This window comes from Cebus imitator, unplaced genomic scaffold, assembly GCF_001604975.1.
Source record: "Cebus imitator isolate Cc_AM_T3 unplaced genomic scaffold, Cebus_imitator-1.0 Scaffold90, whole genome shotgun sequence".
Taxonomy (NCBI): domain Eukaryota; kingdom Metazoa; phylum Chordata; class Mammalia; order Primates; family Cebidae; genus Cebus; species Cebus imitator.
The window spans coordinates 1,540,182-1,565,332 of record NW_016107405.1 but is presented as its reverse complement, the minus strand read 5'-3'; positions in this window follow the sequence as shown (position 1 = coordinate 1,565,332).

Sequence of the window (25,151 nt, the reverse complement as noted above, 5' to 3'; positions counted from 1 at the left end):
GCAAACAGACTAAAGTGATTAGGATTCTTGGAGCTAAAAAATAAAGGTTTAACAAATATATTAAGTACTATGAATAATTCATTTACCAAATTTCTAAGCAGTTAGCAGCGATTACATGAATTAAAACTAGAGCTAAATTTTGGACATAAAATAGCCACTCTAAGTTCTACACTATACAGTCAACTTTAGAAAATGATCACATTAAGCAGTACAGGTTGGGATTTTTCTGTTTCTTAAAAAATCTGTATTCATTTTCTGTTGCTGTGTAACAAATTACAACAAACTTGGTGGCTTAAAGCAATATCCATTTATTGTTCCATTTCTGTGAGTCAGAAATCCAAGAGCAGCTTAGCTGGACTCATCACTTAGGAGTTCACACTCAAGGCATGAGCCAGACTGTGATTTTATCTGGAAGCTCTGGAGAATAATCTACTTCCTAGCTCACTCAGGATGTTGGCAAAATCCAGTTCCTTGTGGTTGCAGGACTGAAGTCCTATCTTCTTGCTAGCTGTAGTCTAGCGGTTGCTCTAGGGTCCTGGGCTGTTCCCCTGCTACATAGCCTTGCATCAAATGATTCTCATGCATCTAGTTTCTTTCCAGAAAGAGCCCACTCTCTTTTAAGGGCTGGTGTGATTACAACCACTAATTAAAATCTTCCTGTCTTAAGAACATCTTAATATTTTGGGACATAATTAAATCTGAAAAATCCCTTCACATGAGCATCTAGGTTCGTTTCATTAGGTAACTGGGAGAAGGTGCATGTACCACAGGGGCAGACCATCCTAGGGGTTATTTTAGAATTCTATCCACCACAAAATCCTCATGCACACATCTCAGAAAGTTGGGGTTTTGTCAATGTTTCTAATCTTTGAGATTAATATCAAATAAGAATACTCTTTTTTCTCATCATAACATGGCCCTTTGTGTCTGCGTTAAAAACAACACTGAGGCTGGAGAAGGCACAATGGAAATCATTGTTTACGTTCTCAAATTTCCTCCAAGCTTTTGTAACTTTTCTTCACATTTTTCTTATTTGCTTTATCAGCTATCAATAATTGATGTCTCTTTTCCTTTTTGTATTATTTTCTCCTCTGGTTTAATTAGTAATTAAGCTTAATTGACCAAAATTCATAGGAATAGCTCTTTATCACAAATAAGCATTAGGAAGAGATATTTTCAAACAAAATAAAGGCGTTGGATATCCTAATGAAGTTAGAGGTATGGTAGACAGTGAGAAAGATTTATTCAGAAATTAGTATGACAAGTAGACTGCTCTTGGGAAGGAAAACTCAAGCATTCTTAGCTTCAGAGAGGAGCTTTGGGTACCAGGTTTTGACAAAATTATAGTGTAATATTAGAGAAACATCCAAATAATGATTTTTCTCAAATCTAATTATTTTCACAAGCACTTAAAATAAAACAGTTTAATTTTAATTTTTCAACCAAGTCATACCATGTACATTTTCTAGCTATGTCAGATGGTTTTGTGCCTTCAGTACAAAGCAACAGCAAGGACAAATCAAGAGTTCAATTCTTTAGTCTCTTCAACTTCATCACCTTTAACTCTTCAGTAAAAACTAAAATATTCAGCACAGTTTGACTCACCAGGAAGTCTATTCTTTTTACCTAACTTTAAATTGGTGAGTCAAAAATTAAATTGAGTGGTTTGCCAATGGTCTAATATTTGACATTTACTCTACCATGACAGATGTATAAAGCTATGCCCTATCTATGTGCCTGTGGACTTGAGTTCAAGTGAATCCAACAAATTATTTTATATGTTAATTTAAAAATATATGCCACATAGATAAATTCTCACATGCCATAGTAAACCTAAAGCAACGTTTTGCTGCCGAAATTTAAACTCTTGAAGGTAGTCTCTTTTGATAGAATCTAGGACACAGTACCATTTGTTCTGCATCTTCCCTTTTAATTCAATGTCCACAGCAAAACTTCAAAAAGAACACTTTCTCTTAGAATAGGTCATGTTCTGCAAAGCAAAGGAGAGCAAAACTCAAGTTTCAGTGATTTCTATGCAGAAACACAGATATGCAAAAGCAGTAGTGGAGTTGACCCGATTATTTTAAAGATTAAGAGAAGAAACTTGAGGCTGACAAACTAGCTTTCTTCAGCTTTCATTAAGGAACATGGACCTCAAGGTCAGATTTTCCAACCACTGTGACAGGGACCAGTTTACTTAAATTTAATCTGTAAAACCTCTTATGTATTAATGTTGTAAAATGAAATAAAAAATGAAAAATTCTTCACTGCAGTTTGTGGCATAGTGTGACTGCTAAATAAATATTACCATCCATATGTTATCAATAAAGAAATTGACCTTAACAAATTGACACTAAGTTGCAACATTTTGTGGGGCAGCTAAATTTATCTATATTGCTATGTAGTGACCTGTAGTTTGTAAGCAGGTCAGCTGCCATTCTTCCTGAGCTTGTATTTTCACTTCAGAGTATACATGAACCTGCTGATAATTCACGTGCTGACCGTTTGCTATGAGCTACAAAGTCAAGTCAATAATTCAATAGGGGAAAAGTGGATATGCGAAGGTTAATGTTGAAGTAGCTGTTTTAGTTTACCCATTTAATATTCTGGGAAGTGTGGATTGATCGTCTCAATTAAGGAGTTTTAGTACTTCATCCTTAATTCTGTCCCAGTTTAGAACTTCAACCTCTAGTTCCCTTCATTCGTTTCCTAATTCTGCTATAATAAATTACTACAAACCAGATGGCTAACACTACACAACTTTATTATCTTGCTATTTTGCTGTTGTTGTTTTTTTGTTGTTGGTTTTTGTTTGTTTGTTTGTTTTGCGACACAGTCTTGCTCTGTCTCCCAGGCTGCAGTGCAGTGGCACGATCTCAGCTCAGCCTCGTGAGTAGCTAGGCACTTGCCACCATACCCAGCTAATTTTTGTATTTTTAGAAAAGACAGGGTTTCACCATGTTGGTCAGGCTAATCCCGAACTCCTGACCTTGTGATGTGTCCGCCTCGGCCTCCCAAAGTGCTGGATTAAAGGCGTGAGGCACTGCATCCAGCCTATCTTGCAGTTCTTAAGGTCAGCACTCTGATACAGCTCTCAGCAGGCTAAAATCAAAATGTTGGTAGGGCTGGCTTTTTCGCTTTTTGTTATTATAATATTAGAATTGCTTTCTATCTATAAGCCAATATCAACAAACAGGGGGAGGAGAAGTAGAGATGCTTGCTAAACTTTAGGAAAAGATATATATCTAGACTAAGCATTTATTAAGATGGTTGTTCCTCTCTCAATGGACAAGGGCTCACCATCTTATCATTTCAGTGGAAGAAATTGATAACTGTCTTTGTGCCTCAGAGTAACATAGTTGAACTATAATCACGATTTCTGAAGATTGCTATTCTTTTCTTAATTGACAAAAAGACGATTCTCAAATCTATAACTTTCAGATTAGACTCTTTCTTTTCAGCTATAGCTGAGGTTTATCTTCATTTGTGGGCACTGTATGTTAAAGACATAAAATCAAGCTTATGCAGCAGAGTATTAGTAGGAACATGAGGAGACTCAGAATAAAATTATATCTGAAGAAGTCAGAGGAATTTTGAATATTTAACCAAGAAAAAAAGCACTTAATGAGTCTGGAAAGCAAGAGGATGGAAATAACTTTTAATTGATTCAATATAAACTTTATAGGTGCTTACTATGAGCCTGGGGTGCTGCCTTAGTTGTGAGAGCACTGCAATACTTAAGACCCACCATCTTCTCTCTTGTGGAAATGGAGACATAAGTAGATAATTTTAAAGCAATATATTAAGACCTGATTTCAAGTTATGTTCATGATAGTTGCTTTGGAATTTTACATTCAGGCTGCCATGAAGGTGCAAGATTCATTGGCTTAGTGCCATTATGATTTTATGATCTCTAACCTCAAAAGGATTTTTCCATCAGTTCTCTAAAACCCTGTTTTTTTTCTCTTTGGAAATGAATCATCTTTGATCCTCCCATCTCAGCAGCATAATCTTTCCCATCAGCATCTGAACATGTTCAAGTCCTACCCTTCTTAAAACAAAATCCTTCGTCAATTCATAATCCTCTAACTTATTGTCATTCTTACTCTCCTCTACTTTATACACTAAAGGCTCCAAAGCATACTCTACACTCCATGTCTCTTTTTTCACCTCTGATTCTCTCCTCAACCCATCACATTCTGTCTCCCAACCTCACCAGTTTCCACAAGAGATTAAACCATTACCAGATTCATTAATAATGATCTCACTGCAAAATTCCATGATTAAGTTTTAATTTTTATTGTAGTTCACTTCTTTGCAGTAGTTGACAAAATTATCTAATCCTTCCTTTATAAAAACAAAACACAACAACAAAAAAAACCTCTTTTCCCCTTTATTGATGACATCACCCTACATGGAGCTTCCCCCTACGTCAGTAGCAGAATCTTTCCTTAGTCTTGCTTTTCATGTCTTAAATTGGGTGTCCTGGTCCCCTACTTTTCTCACTCTATAAATTATCCTAGAAAATGCCCATATATTCCTATATCTTTCATCATTATCTACATGTGGAAATTGCCAAATCCAAAGCTAATGCAAAGAAAAATTCTATGAGCTATAGACTCATATATCCCACTACCTATGATATTGCATAGATAACTTGAAATCAGTATGTCGAGATCTGAACTCATTATCTTCTTCCCACCTAATACCATATCTCCTCCTGTTCTCCCTAACTCAGTGAACAGGATGACCATCTACTCAGTAACTCAAGCCACAAACCTGACTATCATCTTTGAGGGCCCACTCTGTGGCTTGCTTGAGTCCATGCAAAGAACAGTCTCTCTACCTATGCAGTACACATTACTGCCTTCCATTCCCATAACCCCATATGTCCTCAGAGTGTCCTATTCATTGTTCTCCCAAGTATCTTCCTTCTCCTTGCATCCCATTACCAATGCTCTGGTATGATTTCCCATCATTTTTTGGCTATGTCACAATGAATCACAACTGGCTATTCTCCTTCTTTTGCACTCAACTAAATTTTCCACTGAAATGAGTTTGTTTCTAAAATATAAATATGATTATGTCCTCTTCTTAGTGATATTCCTCTTTAGTGGTTAGTGGTTTCCTATTTTCATAAAAATGTAATACAAAATCCATCAAGACCTACCTCTCTTTGTGTCTCTGGCCCCCAACTCACATATTCAGCCATCATGAACTATTATTAGTTCACCATAGTTTCTTTTCTCTGGACCCTTGCATATTTTCTTCCATTCCATCTGTCTGCAATACTATCATTTGCTTGGCTATTACTGCCTTCAAAGAGCTGAAAGGACACTCTCTGTGATTATCCTTATATTACTCCTATTAGACTCTGTGAGGGCAGGAAATTTGTCTGTCCTTTGCAGTATTGTGTCCCCAGTGTTTAGTATAGCTTATGGAATTTAATATATGTTCTGCATGTAAGTACATATATGCCTACATGCAGAACATATACCTGTGTATGTATATGTAGACAGAGATATATACCTACATAAGGAACATAAATTAAAATCAGTGTGTATATATATATATATATATATACCTATATATATCTATATCTATATATAGATATACTCTAGCTCAAAAAAATTAATTTGTATATAATAAAATATATATTGAATTTTACATCATATAAATATAAATTTTTAAATACTTATATAATATTATATATTATATTTTATATATTTATAATATATGAAATATTATATTTTTTTAAATTAAAAAATATGAACCCAATAAGTGAAACAAAAAATTGCAAGTTTATATTATGACAGACGTTCACTGGCTTAATATAAGAGAATTGGATTCTCTTGAACAACTCAATGTTCAATATTGGCATAAATAAATAAATAGATAAGAGCTAATGTATTCAATACTTTAACTGTTTCTACACACTTGAGGATCACCTGGGGGAACTAGGGACTTAGAGAAACTTCTTTCTTCTATGAATTAATCTTTCTAAGTTAAAAGGTTTACTAGATGAATGAATGTATTTAAAAACTTTGTAGTCTATCTTTAATTATAAATTACAAATATGTAATTATAAATTTCCAGAGGGTAACTGAAAATCAAATGGGCCCTGTGTAGTTATTAAATTTATGACACAGTTAGTAAGCACTTTAATGCAGAAAATGTGTTTAAAACATTTTAAAACTGGTCCCCAGATCCCACAAATAAGAGAACATATTAAGTTTGTCTTTCTGTGTCTAGCTTATTTCACTTAACATAATGACCTCCAGTTCTATCCATGAAATGTAGACAGCTATAAATGAAATTGGCTATGTTCTAAATTCTCAATGTTGAGAACATGTCTTTTAAAAATGTTTTTACAAGGTATAGATAAAAGTTAAGTTAGTCTCTGTCCCCTTGTAATAATAAAAATTGCTCAAATGCTTCCTATTATATATGTTAATAACTGAGATATTTTCATAAGGAAGACAATTGTGGGAATTCACTCAGGATGGTGGCAAAAATATTAAGGGAAAAGTATTAGATAAAATTATAGAATATAGTTTCAAACACTTTTGGAAGGCCTAAGGGTTTTTACTATAGTTCTTGGCTGAAGGCTGCCAGAGTCTCTTTGCAGGAACCAGAGAGATTAGGACACAAAGACAAAGGAATGTGAATAGTTTATCTAACTAACTTGTTTATTCATTAACCTTTGATCATTCTGGATGGCTCTCTGGGAGATGGGAGGAGGTTGACCAGGGATATTACCCACTAATGGTGATTGCTTTGGGCATGAAAATCTGTCCTTTAATCTATAACCTCTAATGGTGTTGACTCAAGAGTTTTTGTCATTTAATGTATACTGAATAAAGGCCAGGAATTCCAGCGTGTGGGGGCGGCAGTTACAACTGTTTAGAGCACTCCCCAGGGTGCCTATAAGCTACCACACACACTCAGTTGAACTGGCAAAGCATATCTGTGTGTTAGTGTACTTTATTCATCCACCGTTGAGTCAGAATCTGCAGGACAGACCCCTGCAGGTGGTGACCCTGACAGACAGTTACAGGAGTCAGACCTGGAGGCAACATGTGAACATGCTCTGCATTATCCTTTAAAAAAAGGTTTTATGCATGTTTAGCAGCAATTACTGTAATTTACGCTATATGGTTTCAAAAGAACCTTTGCCATTTTTCCTCTATATGATATTCTGTTAAGTAATTATTTGCTCGCATTAAAATGATCAGAAGATAATACAATTTAACAACTAACTTGCAAGGATAAAAAAAGAAGTGGACAACTAACAAAAATAAGATTTTCAGGTAGAAACTCTTTTCTTTCTCAGCAAAATATAGTACAGATCACCCCATTGTCACTGTGCAAAAAATTAACACATTAACTTAATTCTTTTCAAGCACAGAATGTTCTGTGCCTAAACAAGTGACTTGAGCCTTTTTATCCTAGAGTCAAAATGACATGCCTTTAGCAACTTTAAAAATTTAAATATATATAATCATTTGCAAAGATAGAGATAATTTTTCATTAGTTCCCATTTTTTGTTCAATGAGAACGAGTGATCTTTGCTTTCAGAGAAGCAGTATCTTTGTGGGAATCAGTTGGGGGTTAAATTATAGTCCACCTTCTCACTGGTTCTTCAGGCAGAGATATTAATTCTGATTCTGGCAGAGGGTAGGCCTAGAGATCCCCAGCAAAGGGTGAAAGTATGCTGATGTTTACTTCTTCGATGTTGATGCATAGAGAAGCAAGACAAAACTTGAATATTAACCCTGAAGGTCATTTAGAGGGCAAATTCAGGAATCAAACCAAAGTAAATGAATCAGAGAGCCAGACAAAGAGTTAGAGATCCCTAAGAAGGATCATAGTAAGACTTCTGAATTGTATCTAATGCCTACATAGATAGCATACTGTGGAAGGCTGCTATTGAGGATGAAGATGCAAAGAATGAAGAGAAGTAATGCTGAAACCTCAAGACCAACTAGAAGTAAGTATACAAAGATGAATTCAAGATGCCTGGCTTAAACAATGTGCAGGTGATGAAGTCACAATGGGATACAAAAAAATGAAGAGAAACAAATAAGGCAAGAGAAGGAACTGAGTTTAGTTTGGTTAAATAAAGTCTATGTTTTCTCCAAGACAGGCAGGTAAATTCCTAAGGGCTGATAAAATTTTAGGAACAGTAGGAACAATTAACAGATACAAAAATTGTTGAGAAAAGTAAGGTAGGCATAGCATATTAGAGTCTCAGTAGAGAAACCACGTGAAAAAATTTTGTCCAATGCAGCAGAGATAATTAGAACGTTTCAGATTATAACAGGTCAACTAAATTGATGTAGGCTGATCTCTGGTGACTTATGAAAGCAGTGACAGGACAGTGATGAGTGGCAGTTAATCATACTGTGGTGAAGAACAAAGGAGGAGTTGAAAAGTAGAGGCAAAGGGAGTATATGGTCCATTAAGATGATTGACAGGAAAGAGGTGTCTTGGTAACTTGAGATATTGACAAAATTAAGAACATATTTCTGAAGATAGGTAAAATTTTGTGTGCATGTTTTATCTTAAAGCTCAAAAAAAAAGAAAATAGGCAGAAAAAAATTCAGGTACAAGAATATGATTGGCAACTCTCAGGGAAGTGTAGAGATTGGTAACAAGAATCTAGCAAATGAGATCAAGATAGAGTAAGAATAGGAAAAGCTCCTGCCCTGGGACCAAAAAAAATAATAAAAAGTTATAGAAATATACATAAGTGTAGGATCAGCCTCTTATTCTTTATAATGATTTATCAGTAACAAAGAATATCTACAATGTTACATTGATTTAACTCTTTCATTTGTTTATTAACTAATAAAACATTTTTATGTTTTATTTATTAACTAATAAATAAAACATAGTATGTCTTAACTATTAAGACATACTATGTTTTATTTCATCTTAAACAATGAAAATATTAATAGATGTATGATTTTATAATGGTTGCCATAAGTTAATTTTCCAAAATAAAAGCCATCCTGGAACCTTTGAAGTTATTTAATCTCAATAGTTCAAGGCTTTTAGAAGAATTTACCAGCTATCACTTAAATATAGTTTTTTTTTTCTGTTAATGCAATAGAATTTTAAAATAAAAAGAAGAATAGTTTCACTTCCATAAAGATTGCAAAACCAATTTCCTCATTACTTATTGCCATTAAAAACTATCATTGTCCTCTTTCTTAAATTAACATTTTTTTTTCAATAAAAATACAGATAATGAGCAAGACTTTACTACCCACTACAAATATCAGGAAAACAACCTAATGCTGAACTCTACTTATGCTGCATGAATTTATTCAGCCCTGGCTAATTAACAGATGGATTTTCTATATTCAGTGTTTGTTATGATATTCTGCTTGCTAAAATGCATAAGTATTTTACATGCCATTCAAAGTAGAAATATAACCAAAAAGTAAAAATTCATTTGATTTATAGTTAATTAAAATTCCACGCTAACACTTGATTTCTCATTTTTAAGAGTAAATGAACATTTTAAAATCTATATGGTTTAAAATTAACATATTTCCCATACATATTTTACACATATGTTTGTTTCATAAGAAAGCTCTTAGATTACATATTATATAATCAGATTCTAGAAAATATTTTTAAAGCTTCTATTTGCCAGGCACTTTACCTATTAACTCATTTATTCTTTATAAAAAACCACCTGAGGGAGAGCCTATTACTATCTCCACTTCACAGATGAAAAAGTGAGAAAAGAAGTTAACTTCATCAAAGTTATACACAGCTAATGGATGACGGGGAAGATTTGAAGCCAGGCTCTCTGGCTCCCAAGTTTATCATCAGACCCACTGTGCTATTCTGTCTTCACTAGTTTAGGCTAAGGGTGGAGGTTTCTGGCTTAAGTTATTCTCAGATGATATCAGAACAATGTATTAACAATGGAATATTTAAATAATTAAACAATCTTGTCTACATAATTTCAAACAATCTGTTTGAATTGAGTCAAATTACCATATACTTTGAAATTGTGTAGACAAGACTTTTTCTAGACCACAACCATTCAAGGAAAGCTTCCCATTTCAGTAATTTTGTGTACCTGTGAGAGTTGCATTCACTCCTTCAAAACCTAAGGAATATCGTTTAATGGGTGAACCCACTAGACGAGTAAATTACCTTCCCTGTCCTCACGAGTATTTGAACAGAAAATCTAAAACTTGGTTCACTGTGTATCCACACCATAGTAACTCCTTTCTAGAGAGAAGCTTTTGAAACTCTCAAAGACTATCAACATTCAATGGCAGAATTTTTTTTATGTACTCAAAGAAAGATCCAAGCTCACTGTTGCCCTGGTAACCATGGACCCCAATGCAATGTATTCTTGAGGAGCAAGCCCAGTGCTCTGTGGCCTTTCCTTTAGCTGGGATAGCGTTGCACTCTCTGAGCAAGTTGACTCTCCTTTACATGTGGTCTTAAGAACGTGAGCAACCAAGGTTTCTAAGAATTCCCAACCCTATCTCAAGTCCTTATTAGTCCTGCACATGTGTTCTATTATTCAATTTTCTAAGAGTCCCAAACAAGGTCATTGTTATTTAATCTTAACTCCAGCTGTTTAAGGAACATGAAAAGAGCTGCCATGTGACTGTAGCTCTGAACCATTTGATTTGATTTTCCATGATTTTTTCTCTTATCTTCACCATTTATGGTCTAACATTCACAGCACTACCATCACTTCAACCAGTACTATTTAATGCAAACAGAAATGTTATTAGGTTGGTGCAAAACAACTGCGGTTTTGCCATCAAAAGTAATGGCAAAAACCATAATTAATTTTGCACTAGCTTAATATTTAAATTTATGCACTTGCCTGTAGTAATTTTTTCTGTTGTGAGAGACAACATAACTCATATTAATGGCATAAAACCTCTATATGCTCCTTTCTACATAGAGACAAATAAAAAAAAAAAAAGATGGGACTCAGGGCTAAAAAGCTGATGTTGAGCAAAGCATTTCACCAAATCTGAATACAGAAAAAGAAGTCAAAACTGAGCTTGAAGACTTGGGGTTAAGAGCTCTGAGTTACTCTGATAAGAATAAATAAGGCTAGATAATGAATTGGAAAAAAAAAATTGCTTTTTTAAAAAAATAGAAATGTCTGGTACTCAACTACAAGTTCCAAGTCCTGTGGTTTAAAACCCTTTCCACCTCTTCAAATGTCAGTGTTAACTCTCTGCAACTGAAAACCTCATCTAAAGAATATATTTGAATGTATGTGTGTAACATAAGGAAAGGGGTGAATATCTTTCTGGGCGTGTCATGGAGCAAAAAAAGGAAAGCATATGTGAGATTTCAAATAACCCAGAACAGAGTAATACAGTAAGAAAAAGATCTTGGAGCCAGAAATGTCTGAGAAAAAGATAAACAGTCCTTTTGAGATTCAGGCACATTAAATTTGAATTTTAAAGACCAGATCCTCTTGGAAGTTATCTAGGTGACTTCACAAAATTCTGTGTTTATAGCATTACTGTCTCACTTGCTACAAATTCAAACTAAACAAATACCTGTGTGTCCAATGGCAGTATGACAAACAGGTATATTGTACTTGTATTCATCAATTCTGATTGACTATATTCTTAAAAGAACATAGAGTCATATTACATAAGAATGAAAAATATAAAATTATAGTTAATTTATTTTGAAAGCCATCCTTATTTCTCTAGCCTTTAATATTACTTCTTTCTTTCATATGGAGTTCTGGAAATCAGAAACAAATAATTAATTCTAAGTTTTATAATTTTAGCTATATTTAGACACATTAAACACATTCCTTCTGAAGCCTCAGCTTAATTTGTATACATTTATGAATCATGTATTGAAAAGTAAAGCTTGGAATGATCTAAGCACTAGTAGTCCCATCCCCAAATTTTATATTATTTTCTTATTTCATTGTAGAAATACTCATTAGCTACATACTATATGTTAGGAAGATTATACATCACTGTAAAATAGATCCAGAATGGGTTATCACTGCATATAACCAAGACAGAACTTACCTCCCTCTGATAATCTTGACCCTACCTGACTCCATCAAGATGGACCTCACACCTATCTCATGTTTTCACTGCACTTACGTTGTTTTAGGTTTCTACAAAAACCTCTTTAAAAAAGAGTAATGCAAGTGTCTTAAACTCTATCTTTCCACCCTCTCTGCTTAAAAACTATGATAATGATCTAATACTTCTGTGTTTTATCTCTATGAATACATGCCCTTCTTATGGCCTTCATTTCATTTGGTTCCCAAAATTATTGAATTATTTTAGTACATACTTTCAGATATCATTTAAAAACTGAACAGTGACAATAAAAATAATTACATGTTTATATAATAGAACCATTTAAAACTGTGGACTATTTTACTAAAATAGACAAAGGAAAAAGTAAAACTCATTAATCATGTTCCAAAGAAGGTCATTATTACAGATGCCCCAATGAGTTGCCATAGTGGCAGAGACATTTTCAAGGTTTTTAAAAATACCAATTACAAGATATAGTTGGATCATTTAAAAATGTTGTTTGGAACATTTTCAGAGGGCTGAATGCTTTTTCTGGTTCATATAACTACCAGAGGCAAGTGCTTCCTTTAGTGGTCACCAGGTGAGCACAATCCTGCCCATATGAATAGGGTGATTCATGTGTATAGGCCTCCATTAAGATAGAAAAAAGTGTATCTTTTATAAAACTGAAATTACACTAATTTCTCTCCATCTGGAATTAGACAGCCTGTGCAAATGCCCTTTGCTTCTAGTCATTGTGTAAAAAAGTGACAAACCATTCCTTTATGATTTGCAAGGCCTGGAATATGCTAATATTAGTATGCCTTTTTTCCCCCAATCTTATTCATCAAGATTGGTTTAAATAAAACTGCCTCTGCCTAAACTTGTTACTATAGTGGTCTCAGAAAAAGGAAAATAAAAGGTTTCTACATTTTGACTACTGTTTTTGACATATCAGTGGTGATAATTTGAAATAAAAGTTTCCCTCTTTCATTTAGTGTTATCCATGGACACACAGTGGTGAATAACACACACTGGGGCCTATTGAAGGGTATGGAGTGGGAGGAGGGAGAGTATCAGGGAAAATAATTAATAGGTACTAAGCTTAATACCTGGATGATGAAATCATCTATACAACAAACTCTCATGACATATTAACCTATATAACAAACTTGTGTGTGTACCCTAGAACTTAAAAGTTAAAAATATATAAAAATACTAGGTGGGTGTTGAACGATGAGAACATGTGGACTGAGGGAGAGGAGCATCACACACGGGGGACAATTCGGGGGCTAGGGGAGAGACAACGGGGGGAGCGGTGACGGAGGGGAAGGGGGGGACGGATAACAAGGGGAGAAATGCCAGATATAGTATGCACCAAAAGTAAAATAAATTAAAAATTAAAAAAAAATTTTTTATCTTTTATAAACATGTTTTTATTACCATTGTGGTAGACAGAATAATGACCTTCAAAGATGACCACATGATAATTCCAAGAATGGGTGAATATCCTACCTTACCTGGCAAAGATGACTTTGCAGATATAATTAAGATAAGAACTTTGATATTGAGGGATTTTCTTAGACTAGTCCAATATAATCACAAGGATTTACATTAGAGGAAGGCAGATGATCAGAATCAGAGGAAGAGATGAGACAATAGGAAGCAGAAGTTGAGGTAATACCAGTCGTGAGCCAGGAATGAGGGTGGCATTTACAAGAAAAGGTAAGGACACAGATTTTCCCTTAAAGCCCCAAATGCAACAAAGCCTCATCAATCTATTTTAGATTTCTTACCTCTTGACCTATAAGAGAACAACTTTGTTCATTTAAGCCATTAAGTAAGTAGTAATTTGTTGAAAACAGCCATAGAAAACTAACACAGCCAAACTCATACATTCCATGCTCATGTTTAGGAAGAATCAATATCGTGAAAATGGCCATACGGCCCAAAGTAATTTATAGATTCAATGCTATCCCCATCAAGCTACCATTGACCTTCTTCACAGAACTGGAAAAAAACACTTTAAACTTCATATGGAACCTGAAAAAAGGCCCCATAGCCAAGACAATCCTAAGTAAAAAGAACAAAGCCAGAGGCATCACCCTATGTGATTTCAAACTATACTACAAGTCTACAGTAATCAAAACAGCATGGTACTGGTGCCAAAACAGAGATATAGGCTAATGGAACAGAACAGAGGCCTCAGAAGCAACACTGTATATCTACAACCATCTGATCTTTGACAAACCTGACAAAAACAAGCAATGGGGAAAGGATTCCCTGTTTAATAAATGGTGTTAGGAAAACTGGTTAGTCATGTGTAGACCACAGAAACTGGACGCCTTCCTTACGCCTTACACTAACATTAACTCCAGATGGACTAAAGATCTAAATATAAGACCTAACACCTTAAAACTCTAGAAGAAAACCTAGGCAATACCATTCAGGACATAGGCATAGGCAAGGACTTCATGACTAAAACACCAAAAGCATTGGCAACAAAAGCCAAAACAGGTAAATGGGATCTAATTAAACTCCAGAGCTTAAGTACAGCAAAAGAAACAAACATTAGAATGAACTGTCAACCAATAGAATGGGAAAAATTTTTTGCAATCTACCCATCTGACAAAGGGACAATATCCAGAATCTACAAAGAACTAAAGCAGATTTACAAGAAAAAAACAAAGAAACCTATTCAAAAGTGAGTGAAGGATATGCAGACACTTTTCAAAAGAAGACATTTATGAGGCCAACAAACATGAAAAAATGGTCATCATCACTGGTCATTAGAGAAATGCAAATCAAAACCACATTGAAATACCATCTCAGGTCAGTTAGAGTGGTGATCACTAAAAATCCTGAGACAGATGCTGGAGAGGATGTGGAGAAATAGGAATGCTTTTACACTGTTGGTGAGAGTGGTGATTCCTCAAGGATCTAGAAACAGAAATTCCATTTGATCCAGCCATCCCATTACTGGGTATATACCCAAAAAATTATAAATTGTTCTATTATAAAGACACATGCACAGGTATGTTCATTGTGGCACTGTTTAAAATAGCAAAGACCTGGAACCAACCCAAATGCCCATCAATGATAGACTGGACAAGGAAAATGTGGCACATATACACCATGGAATACCATTCAGCCATAAAAAAGGATGAGTTCATGTTCTTTGTAGGGACATGGATGAATTTGGAAACCATCATTCTCAGCAAACTGACACAATAACAGAAAACCAAACACCGAATGTCCTTACTTATAGGCTGGTGTTGAACAATGAGAACACATGGGCACAGGGAGGGCAACATCACACACTGGGGTCTGTTGGGGTGTGGGGGGCTAAGGGTGGGACAGCAGAGGACAGGGAGGTTGGGGAGGGATAACACTGGAAGAAATGCCTGATGTAGGTGATGGGGAGGATGGAGAGAGCAAAACACCATGGCATGTGTGTACCCATGTAACAATCCTGCAAGATCTGCACATGTACCCCAGAACTTAAAGCACAATAAAAATGATAATAATAAATAAATAAAAGAATGAATTCTGCTGTCACATTTCTAGGAAAATACTATAGGTTAATATTTATGACAGAGTAACTATTGACATCATAATGAATAAATTAGTTTTGCCTAGCCTAATTTAATAAATCATCTGATCATCTGTATCAGTCATAGAAATACAAGTCCAGTCTGTCCATTTCTATCCATTTTAAAGAAGAAATAATAATAAAGTAAGACTTTCTGATGGGCTATTCCTCTCCCCACATTTAGTAGTAAGAAAAGGTTTTCAATTGAAAGGAAGGAAAATTTTATGATTCATTGGGGAAAAAATTAAAGCAGTTGTATGTGAACACTTACTTCTTTAGAATGAGTATTATAGTCTCTCATGAGCACAGTAAATGCATACATACGTCTTTACAAAAGGAACCAAGATTGGTAGCCCTTTGAAAAAGTTTGAATTTATTGCAGTGGCAGTAAAATATTGCATAGGATTGTAAGAGCTGTGATAATATTGCTTTACATATGTATGTTAAAGGGCTGTGAACATGGACAGCATGAAGGGAGTCACAATCACAAGAGCAGACAGCATTTACCTCTCAAATGCTCTAAGTCAATGAAAAAGAAAAGAGATTCTAACATCTTAAATGTGTGGGGATATTTTTGGGGGCAGATTTGGAAAACACTAGAATGATTATAAAAATGAAGGAAGATGGGATAATTCCTTGCCACTGGTAAGGGAATTAAAAAGTACACTGTTAAGAGAAGCAATATATGTTTCTTAAAGTGAATAATAACTCTGAAATTGCATAGTCAAGCTGATAATAACCAGAACTTATCACAGAACGTAGGTAGAAAATCAGCGATACTTTGAAAGGCTACTATATTTTTCAGATTTATAAAAATAAATGTAATTCAGTACTTTTATAACTATGTCTTTGGCAGCAGATATACTGTTGTCACACAGGGGAATGCTCTTACGTTTCTGAAAAAGGAGAATACATTCTTTCCCTAGTAACCAAAGGAAGAGTTGATCTTTAAGTTTCTTCCCTTGATTGACATTCTGCAATTCTGTTCTTTTAAGTTGCCAGTTAAGAAAAGGGCATCTCATTTGAAATACATTGCCTTGGCCAATCAATGAATTTGAGAGTATAAGTTAAGAAAGGCTTAGCCATAAGTATTCTTTTGTATTTCCCTTATAGAATGGCCCCTTTTTTGTCCCTAGTCCCTACTATAAGGAAATGCAGAGATAATCAAGACATTTGGAATAAACGTGAAACTCATGGAAATCACCTTTTAGAGAAAGGGGAAAAATCTAAAACCTTAAATTGGTATATCACCATTACAGAAACTGTTTGCAACCCTGAGCAGAATTACAAATCAATTATTGGGAATTCTCTCTATTTACCTCAAAAAGTGAATATGCATGTGAAATACAGGAGTCAACCAAGCTGCTAAAGGTAGTTCTTTTCGTTTACACAGCACTTTCACCTATGTGATTTCAACAGATTCTCATAACTTCTTTTTTTTCTTTTCTTTTCTTTTCCTTTCTCTCTCTCTCTCTCTTTCTTTCCTTCTTTCTTCTTTCTTCTTTCCTTCTTTCTTTCTACCATTTAACTTGTTTTAATGTTTCTTCACGAATGGTGAAAAATACTAAAATGCAGACAAGGAATAACCATAATGTTGTGGCCAACATTATAAATATGGAATTATACATTTAAAACATTTTCTGGCTTACAAAATAAATCTGGTAGTCAATGCAGCTCTGCAGGGTCTCTGCATCTAGCAGGGCCAATCTCTGCACTCCTGACAGTGCTTGCCTTTGTCCATTTTTCCAGGTCCTCCACATCCTCCTCTTCCTCACATCTGTTTCATCAAAGTTCTGGGGAGGGGGGCCCAGGGTCACCTCGTCTTCCTCCACCAAAGCCACCTTGGTCCATGCCCCAGCCACCACAGACGCCACCTCTGTCTCTGCCATGGTCCCCTCTGAACATTCCACTGGGACCACCATGATCCATGAGGCCGCTTCTTCCTCCCTGCAAGCCACCAGCACCACCTCTGCCAGGGCCACCAGTTGGGGGAGGGAAGGGTGGCGGGAGGAAGCCTTTAGGCTTTGGGGCCTTATACTGGTTGCACTCTGTTCTCCAGGCAAACTTCTGGTTTCCACAACCCAGAGTAGGACACTGCCAGTCTCCAGCTCAGTGCTGGACATTTCCTCCTCCAGAGGGGGCTCCCAAGGGAACTCCAGAATTCTTTTGGAGGGAAGCCTCCTCTATCTCCTCCACAGCCTCCCATATGACCCATTGGTCCTGAAGTACAAAGACATGAATTTACCTCTGGATTCTTCCAATTACTGGATGTGTGACTTTTGTTTAGGATCTTGGGGCCTCAGTTTCTTTAAGTTTAGTAATACTCATTTAAGAAGGCAGTTGGAGGCTACTGCCTTCTTAAATGAGTCTCTTTAAGCTTCTTTAAGTTTAGTAATGCTCATTTAAGAAGGCAGTTGGAGGCTACTGCCTTCTTAAATGAGTATTACTAAACTTAAAGAAACTGAGGCCCCAAGATCCTAAACAAAAGTCGCACATCCAGTAATTGGAAGAATCCAGAGGTAAACTCATGTCTTTGTACTTCAGGACCAGTCTTCAAATTTCAGCTGTTTTTTTTTTTATTTGACTGATAAGTTATTTTGATCTTGAGGGACATAGCCAGAACCACCAAATGAAAATGCCAACAAAAGCCACATAATCCCAAAGTTGCTGAGCTTTACAGAAACACCGTGAGAAAAAGTAAACAAAACAGGTGAAAATGATGTGAACGTCATAGTGCCTAACATAGTAACCCAACTGTCAGATGGACTCAAGTTCAGAAGCAGAAAATTGATTTGAATAATAAAGACAGGTTGCTTTTTCATAGGTGACCTGAGAAGAATGCTATATACTGTCATCACAGCAGCTCTTCGGCATAGCGTTAAGTCCCATCCAGGACATTGGTAATGACATTGAAAAGTGAAAAACATCAGAAAAAGTTTATTTTATGGAAGGACAAATTCTACTGAGTAGGATTGAAGCTTTGTTATTAATATTCATTGGAAGGTGGGAATGGATCAATTGTGGAAAATTTTGCTGTGGGTCAATGCCAAACCTGCCAGGTGACATTAAGATAGTGACCAAAAAACTTCACAAGAAGGAGCTGAAACTGTGATTGGGGTTGGTGAGGGGGATAGATCACTTAGAAATATATTTTTTTCATTCATTTGTCTCCATGCATTGTCAGGATAAATAAAGATGAATGTCACAACTGATTTGACTCAACTAGTTTTAAAATAAACACTCTATTCTGAAAATACTTGCAGAAGGAGCCTGCCAATTAGTGAAAAAGAAAGAAATTAAATGGGTCATTTGATAGGAAAGCATTGCAGTAATTATCACAATGCATATCATTATCTTTTTTCATTACTAATCACTGTTCATTCTGGCTGGTTCACTTAACTGGCTATATTCAATCACTACCTCTTTTTTCAAATTTAGTTTAAGTAAATGTAGTGATGTCAATTATAAAGAGTGAATCAGAGAGAAACTAATGATTATAGATAATGCAATTGTCCTGGTTAGTTGCTCTAAGAGGATGTCCTAAAGCTTATGAAAAGGAAAGCACAAAAGCAACAACTAGTGGACATATATATGCTAATATCATTTCTTTTCCAAGTCTTATGTTTTATTTAACATTGATTAAGTGTCCAGAGGGTACTAGTATCTGGTCAGAACATGTAAAATTGCATGATCTTCACCAATAAAGACCACAAGGTATCTAAGTCACACAGAGCTATCGGTTTTAAGCTTTTATTTCTAAAAGTAAATGCAGGCCAGGCATGGTGGCTCACACCTGTAATCCGGCACTTTGGCAGGCTGAGGCAGGCAGATCACCTGAGTTCAGGAGTTTACAACCAGCCTGGCCAACAATTCCCTCTACTAAAAACACAAAAATTAGCTGGGCATGGTGTCGGGTGCCTGTAATCCTATATACTTGGAAGGCTAAAGCATGTGAATCACTTGAACCCGGGAGGCGGAGGTTGTAGTGCTCCGGGATCACACCATTGCACTACAGCCTAGGCGACAGAGCAAGAGTTTGTCTCAAAAGAAAAAAAAGAAAGAAAGAAAGTAAATGCAGTAGTTAAAAATGTCTATTGCATGTGAGCATACTGGCATTAGCATAAGATACTACTAATTAACAAGGGCATCTGGCATAAGTATAGAGCTGAATTTTTCTGAGATAAAAAAATATTTTAGCACACTGGCTTCAGTTACTGTATAGATTCTCTATTGTTCTAGTTCAATAACTTGCCTCAAATCTCAAGTTAATCATTTCATAAATGGGAGAATCCTTGCTCCCTGCTGTCCTGATAATATTTTGTCAGAGCTGGGGGTAAGGTTGGCTAGGAGTCCTCTGTAAGTTGGATTCATGGGTATATATTGGCTCCAATAAGGCCTCCTCAGTTTGGGTCATTAGTAGCATCCTGTCCTTTATATACACAGCTGCAGTTCTGATTATATATCAGCAGAGCAAGCTCTCAGAATCGATTTTCTAGTAGAGGCAATACATTTGTGTTAACCCTGACTATACTTTCTCTCCCAAGCAAGAGAGCCAACCAGGGTTGGAAATGCAATTCGTAGTTCACATCAAGCCAGCAAATATGTTTTGACTGAAGTGCCAACTGAAATGTCTCACTATCAAGCCCAGTTGGAAAATGCTCCGTAACTGATTATCATTGTCTGTCAGAAGCTCAGGGGGGGCGAATGATGGCAAATGCACAGCACAACTTATTTACCATTTCTGCGGAGAACCCAAATTGCTACACTGATATTTTTATACAGTTTTAATCAGCTGAATGTAACAGTAAATTTGTGAAATAACCAACTAACCAGAAAAAGACAAGAGGGATCCCTGAGAATATAGAAAACTAATCATGATTTTTAAGACGTTGATTTAACGTTCTAAACAATTCAAAAGAGACATACATAGCCTTAATTTTCTTATGGAAATACTAGGGGAAACGATAGTTATTTTTGGTCAAATGGGAAGTACAATCAAATTTAGTTCTAAAGATTATCCCTTCATTAACAATACTAACATTACTAATCTTTTTAAAAATTATTTTCAGTTCCAGGATACATTTGCAGAACATGCAGTTTTGTTACATAGGTATATTTGTGTCCTGGTGGTTTGCTGCACCTATTGACTCATCCTCTAAGTTCCCTCCCCTCTCTTTCCACCCCCCAACATGCCCTGGTGTGTGTTGTTCCCCTCCCTGTGTCCATGTGTTCTCATTATTTGACTCCTACTAGTGAGAACATGCAGGTTTGGTTTTCTGTTCCTGTGGTAGTTTGCTGAGCATGATGGCTTCCAGCTTCATCCGAGTCCCCGCAAAGGACATGACCTCATTCCTTTTTATGATGGCATGGTATTCCATGGTGTATTATGTACCACATTTTCTTTATCCAGTCTATCATCGATGGGCATTTGGGTTGGTTTCACGTCTTTACTATTGAAAGTAGTGCTGCAGTAAACATGTGTGTATGTGTTTTTATAGCAGAATGATTTATAATCCTTTGAGTAACGGGATTGCTGAGTGAAATAGTATTTCTGGTTCTAGATCCTCAAAGATTCACTACACTGTCTTCCACAATAGCTGAACTAATTTACATTCCCACCAACAGTGGAAAAGCCACACCAGCATCTATTGTTTCTTGAAATTTTAATCATTGCCATTCAGACTAGCATGAGATGGCATTTCATTGTGGTTTTGATTTGCATTTCTCTAATGAACAGTGATGTTGAACTTCTTTTCATATGTTTGTTGGCCGCATAAATGTCTTCTTTTGAGAAGTGTCAGTTTATGTCCTTTGCCCACTTTTTGATGGGGTTGCTTGTTTTTTTTTCCTGTAAATTTGTTTAAGTTCCGTAGATTCTGTATATTAGACCTTTGTCAGATGAGTAGATTGCAAAAATTTTCTCCCAGTCCTTAGGTTGCTTATTCACTCTGATGATAGTTTATTTTGCTGTGCAAAAGCTCCTTTGTTTAATTAGATTCCATTTGTCAATTTTGGCTTTTGTGGCAATTGCTTTTGGTGTTTTCATCATGAAGTTTTTACCCATGCCTATGTCCTGAATGGTATTGCCTAGGTTTTCCTCTAAGGATTTTATGGTTTGGGGTTTTACATTTAAGTGTTTAATACATCTTGAATTAATATTGATATAAGGTATAAGGAAGGAGTCCAGTTTCAGTTTTCTGCATATGGCTAGCCAGTTTTCCCAGCACCATTTATTGAATAGGAGATTTTTCCCCACTGCTTGTTGTCAGGTTTGCCAAAGATTAGATGATTGTAGATGTGTGTGTAGATTTCTGAGCTCTCTGTTCTGTTCCATTGGTCTATACGTCTGTTTTGATGCCAATCATGCTGTTTTAGTCACTGTAGCCCTATATATACTTTGAAGTCAGATAGCGTGATACCTCCAGCTTTGTTCTTTTTGTTTAGAATTGTCTTGGCTATTTGGGGTTTTCTTTGATTCTGTATGAAATTTCAAGTTGGGTTTTTTAATTGTGTTAAGAATGTCAATGGCAGTTTGATGTGAATAGCATTTAATTATAAACCACTTTGGGCAGTACAGCCATTTTCACTATATTGATTCTTCCTGTCCATGAGGATAGAATGTTTTTCTATTTGTCTGTGTGTTTTATTTTCTTGAGCAGTGGTTTGTAGTTCTACTTGAAGAGGTCCTTCATGTCCCTTGTTAACTGTATTTCTAGGTATTTTGTTCTCTTTGTAGCAATTGTGAATGGGAGTTCATTCATGATTTGGCTCTCTGCTTGTCTATTGTTGGTGTAAAGAAATGGTTGTAATTTTTGCACATTGGTTTTGTATCCTGAGACTTTGGTGATGTTGCTTATCAGCTTAAGGAGTTTTGGGGCAGAGATGACGGGGTTTCTAAATATAGAAACATGTCATCTACAAACAGAGACAATTTGAATTCCTCTTTTTCTATTTGAATACGCCCTATTTCTTTCTCTCGCCTGATTATGCTTTGCAGAACTTCCAATACTACATTAAATAGAAGTGTCGAGAGGGGGTATCCTTGTCTTGTACCATTTTTCAAAGGGAATGTTTCCAACTTTTGCCCATTCATTATGATATTGGTGGTGGGTTTGTCATAAATAGTTCTTATTATTTTGAGACATGTTCCATCAATACCTATTTTATTGAGAGTTTTTACCATAAAGGGGTGTTGAATTTTATCAAAGGTCTTTTCTGCATCTATTGACATACTGCGGTTTTTGCCACTGGCTCTGTTTATGTGATGGTTTACGTTTATTCATTTGCATAAATGAGTAAACTAGCCTTGCATCCCAGAGATGAAGCTAACTTGATCACAGTGGATAAGTTTTTTGATGTGCTGTTGGATTTGGTTTGCCAGTACCTTATTGAGGATTTTTGCATCAATGTTCATTAGAGATATTGGCCTGAAGTTTTTGTTGTCTCTTCCCAGTTTTGGTGTCAGGATGACGCTGGATTCATAAAATGGGTTAGGGAGGAGTGCCTCCTTTTCAGTTGCTTGGAATAGTTTCAGAAGAAATGGTAGCAGCTCCTTTTTACACCTTTGGTAGAATTCAGCTGTGAATCTGACTGGTCCTGGGTGGTTTTTTTGTTTGTTTTTTTTGGTTGGTACACTATAAATTACTGCCTCAATTTCAGAACTTGTTACTGGTCTATTCAGAGATTAGAGTTCTTCCTGGTTTAGTCTTGGGAGGGTGTATATGTCCAGAAATTTAACCATTTCTTCTAGATTTTATAGTTTATTTGTGTAGAGGTATTGACAGTATTTTCTGTTGGTAGTTTTTATTTCTATGGGGTCAGTGGTGATATCTTTTTATCACTTTTTATTGTGTCTATTTCACTCTTCTCTCTTTTCTTCTGTATTAGACTAACTAGTGGTCTATTTTGATAGTTTTTTTCAAAAAACAAGCTCCTGGATTCATTATTTTGGAAGGTTTTTAATGTCTCTATCTCCTTCAATTCTGCTCTAATCTTGGTTATTTATTGTCTCCTGCTAGATTTTGGATTAGTTTGCTCTTGCCTCTCTAGTTGTTTTAATTGTGATGTTAATGTGTCAGTTTGAGATCTTCCTAGCTTTCTGATGTGGGCATTTACTGCTATAAATTTCCCTCTTAACACTGCTTTAGCTGTGTCCCAGAGATTCTGGTACATGGTCTCCTTCCTTGTTCTCATTGGTTTCAAAGAACTTCTTATATCTGTCTTAATTTAATTATTTACCCAGGGGTCATTAAGGAAGCTGTAATGTAATCATGTGGTTTTGAGTCAGTTTCTTAACCTTGGGTTCTAATTTGATCACAATCTGAGAGATTGTTATTATTTCTTTTCTTTTGCATTTGCTAAGGAGTGTTTTACTTCCCATTATATGGTTGATTTTAGAATAAGTGTCATGTGGCACTAAAAAAAATGAATATTCTGTTGATTTGAGGTGTAAAGTTCTGTAGATGTCTTTTAGGTCCTTTTGGTCCAGAACTGAGTGGAAGTCTTGAATATCTGTTAATTTTTTATCTTGTTGGTCTGTCTAATATTGACAGTGGGGTGTTAATGTCTCCTATTATTGTGTGGGAGTCTAAGTCTCTTTGTAGATCTCTAAGAATTTTTTTTTTATGAATCTGGGTGTTCCTGTATTGGTTGCATCTATGTTCATGATACCTCTTCTTATTGAATCAATCCCTCTATCATTATGTAATGCCTTTCTTTGTCTTTTTTGATTTTTGTTGGTTTAAAGTCTGTGTTGTCAAAAACTAGGATTACCACTTCTGCTTCTATTTTTTGCTTTCTGTTTCCTTGGTAAATTTTCCTTCATCCCTTTATTTTGAGTCTATGTGTGTCTTTGGAAGTGAGGTGGGTCTCCTGAATACAGCATGCCAATGGGTCTTGACTCTTTATGCAAATTGCTAGTCTGTGTCTTTTAATTGGGGCATTTAGCCCATTTACATTTAAAGCTGATATTGTTATGTATGAATTTGATCCTGTCCTCATGATGCTGTCGGGTCATTTTGCACACTAGTTGATGCAGTTTCTTCACAGTGTCATTCGTCTATATGTTTAGGTGTTTTTGCAATGGCTGGTATAGGTTTTTCCTTTCCATATTTAGTTCTTCCTTTAGGAATTCTTGCAAGGCAGGCCTAGTGGTGCTGAAATCCCTCAGCATTTGCTTGTCTGGAAAGGATTTTATTTCTCCTTCACTTAGGAAGCTTAGTTTGGCTGAATATGAAATTCTGGGTTGAAAATTCTTTTCTTGAGGAGGATCCAAGGTGGCCATTTAGGAACAGCTCAGGATTGTAGCTCACAGTGAAAGTGCAGAGGGTGAGTGGACGCTGCATTTTTATTGCCCACAGACTAGGAAATTCCCAGGCAGAGGAGCTCCACAAGTCACCAGCGTGGCTGTTTCGGCCAGCTCGTCTGTGCCGGCCGGTGCCGCTGCTTTGCCCCACGCGGCTGCTTTGTCGGCGCCCCGGACCAGCAGTTCTCTGTACAAAATACAC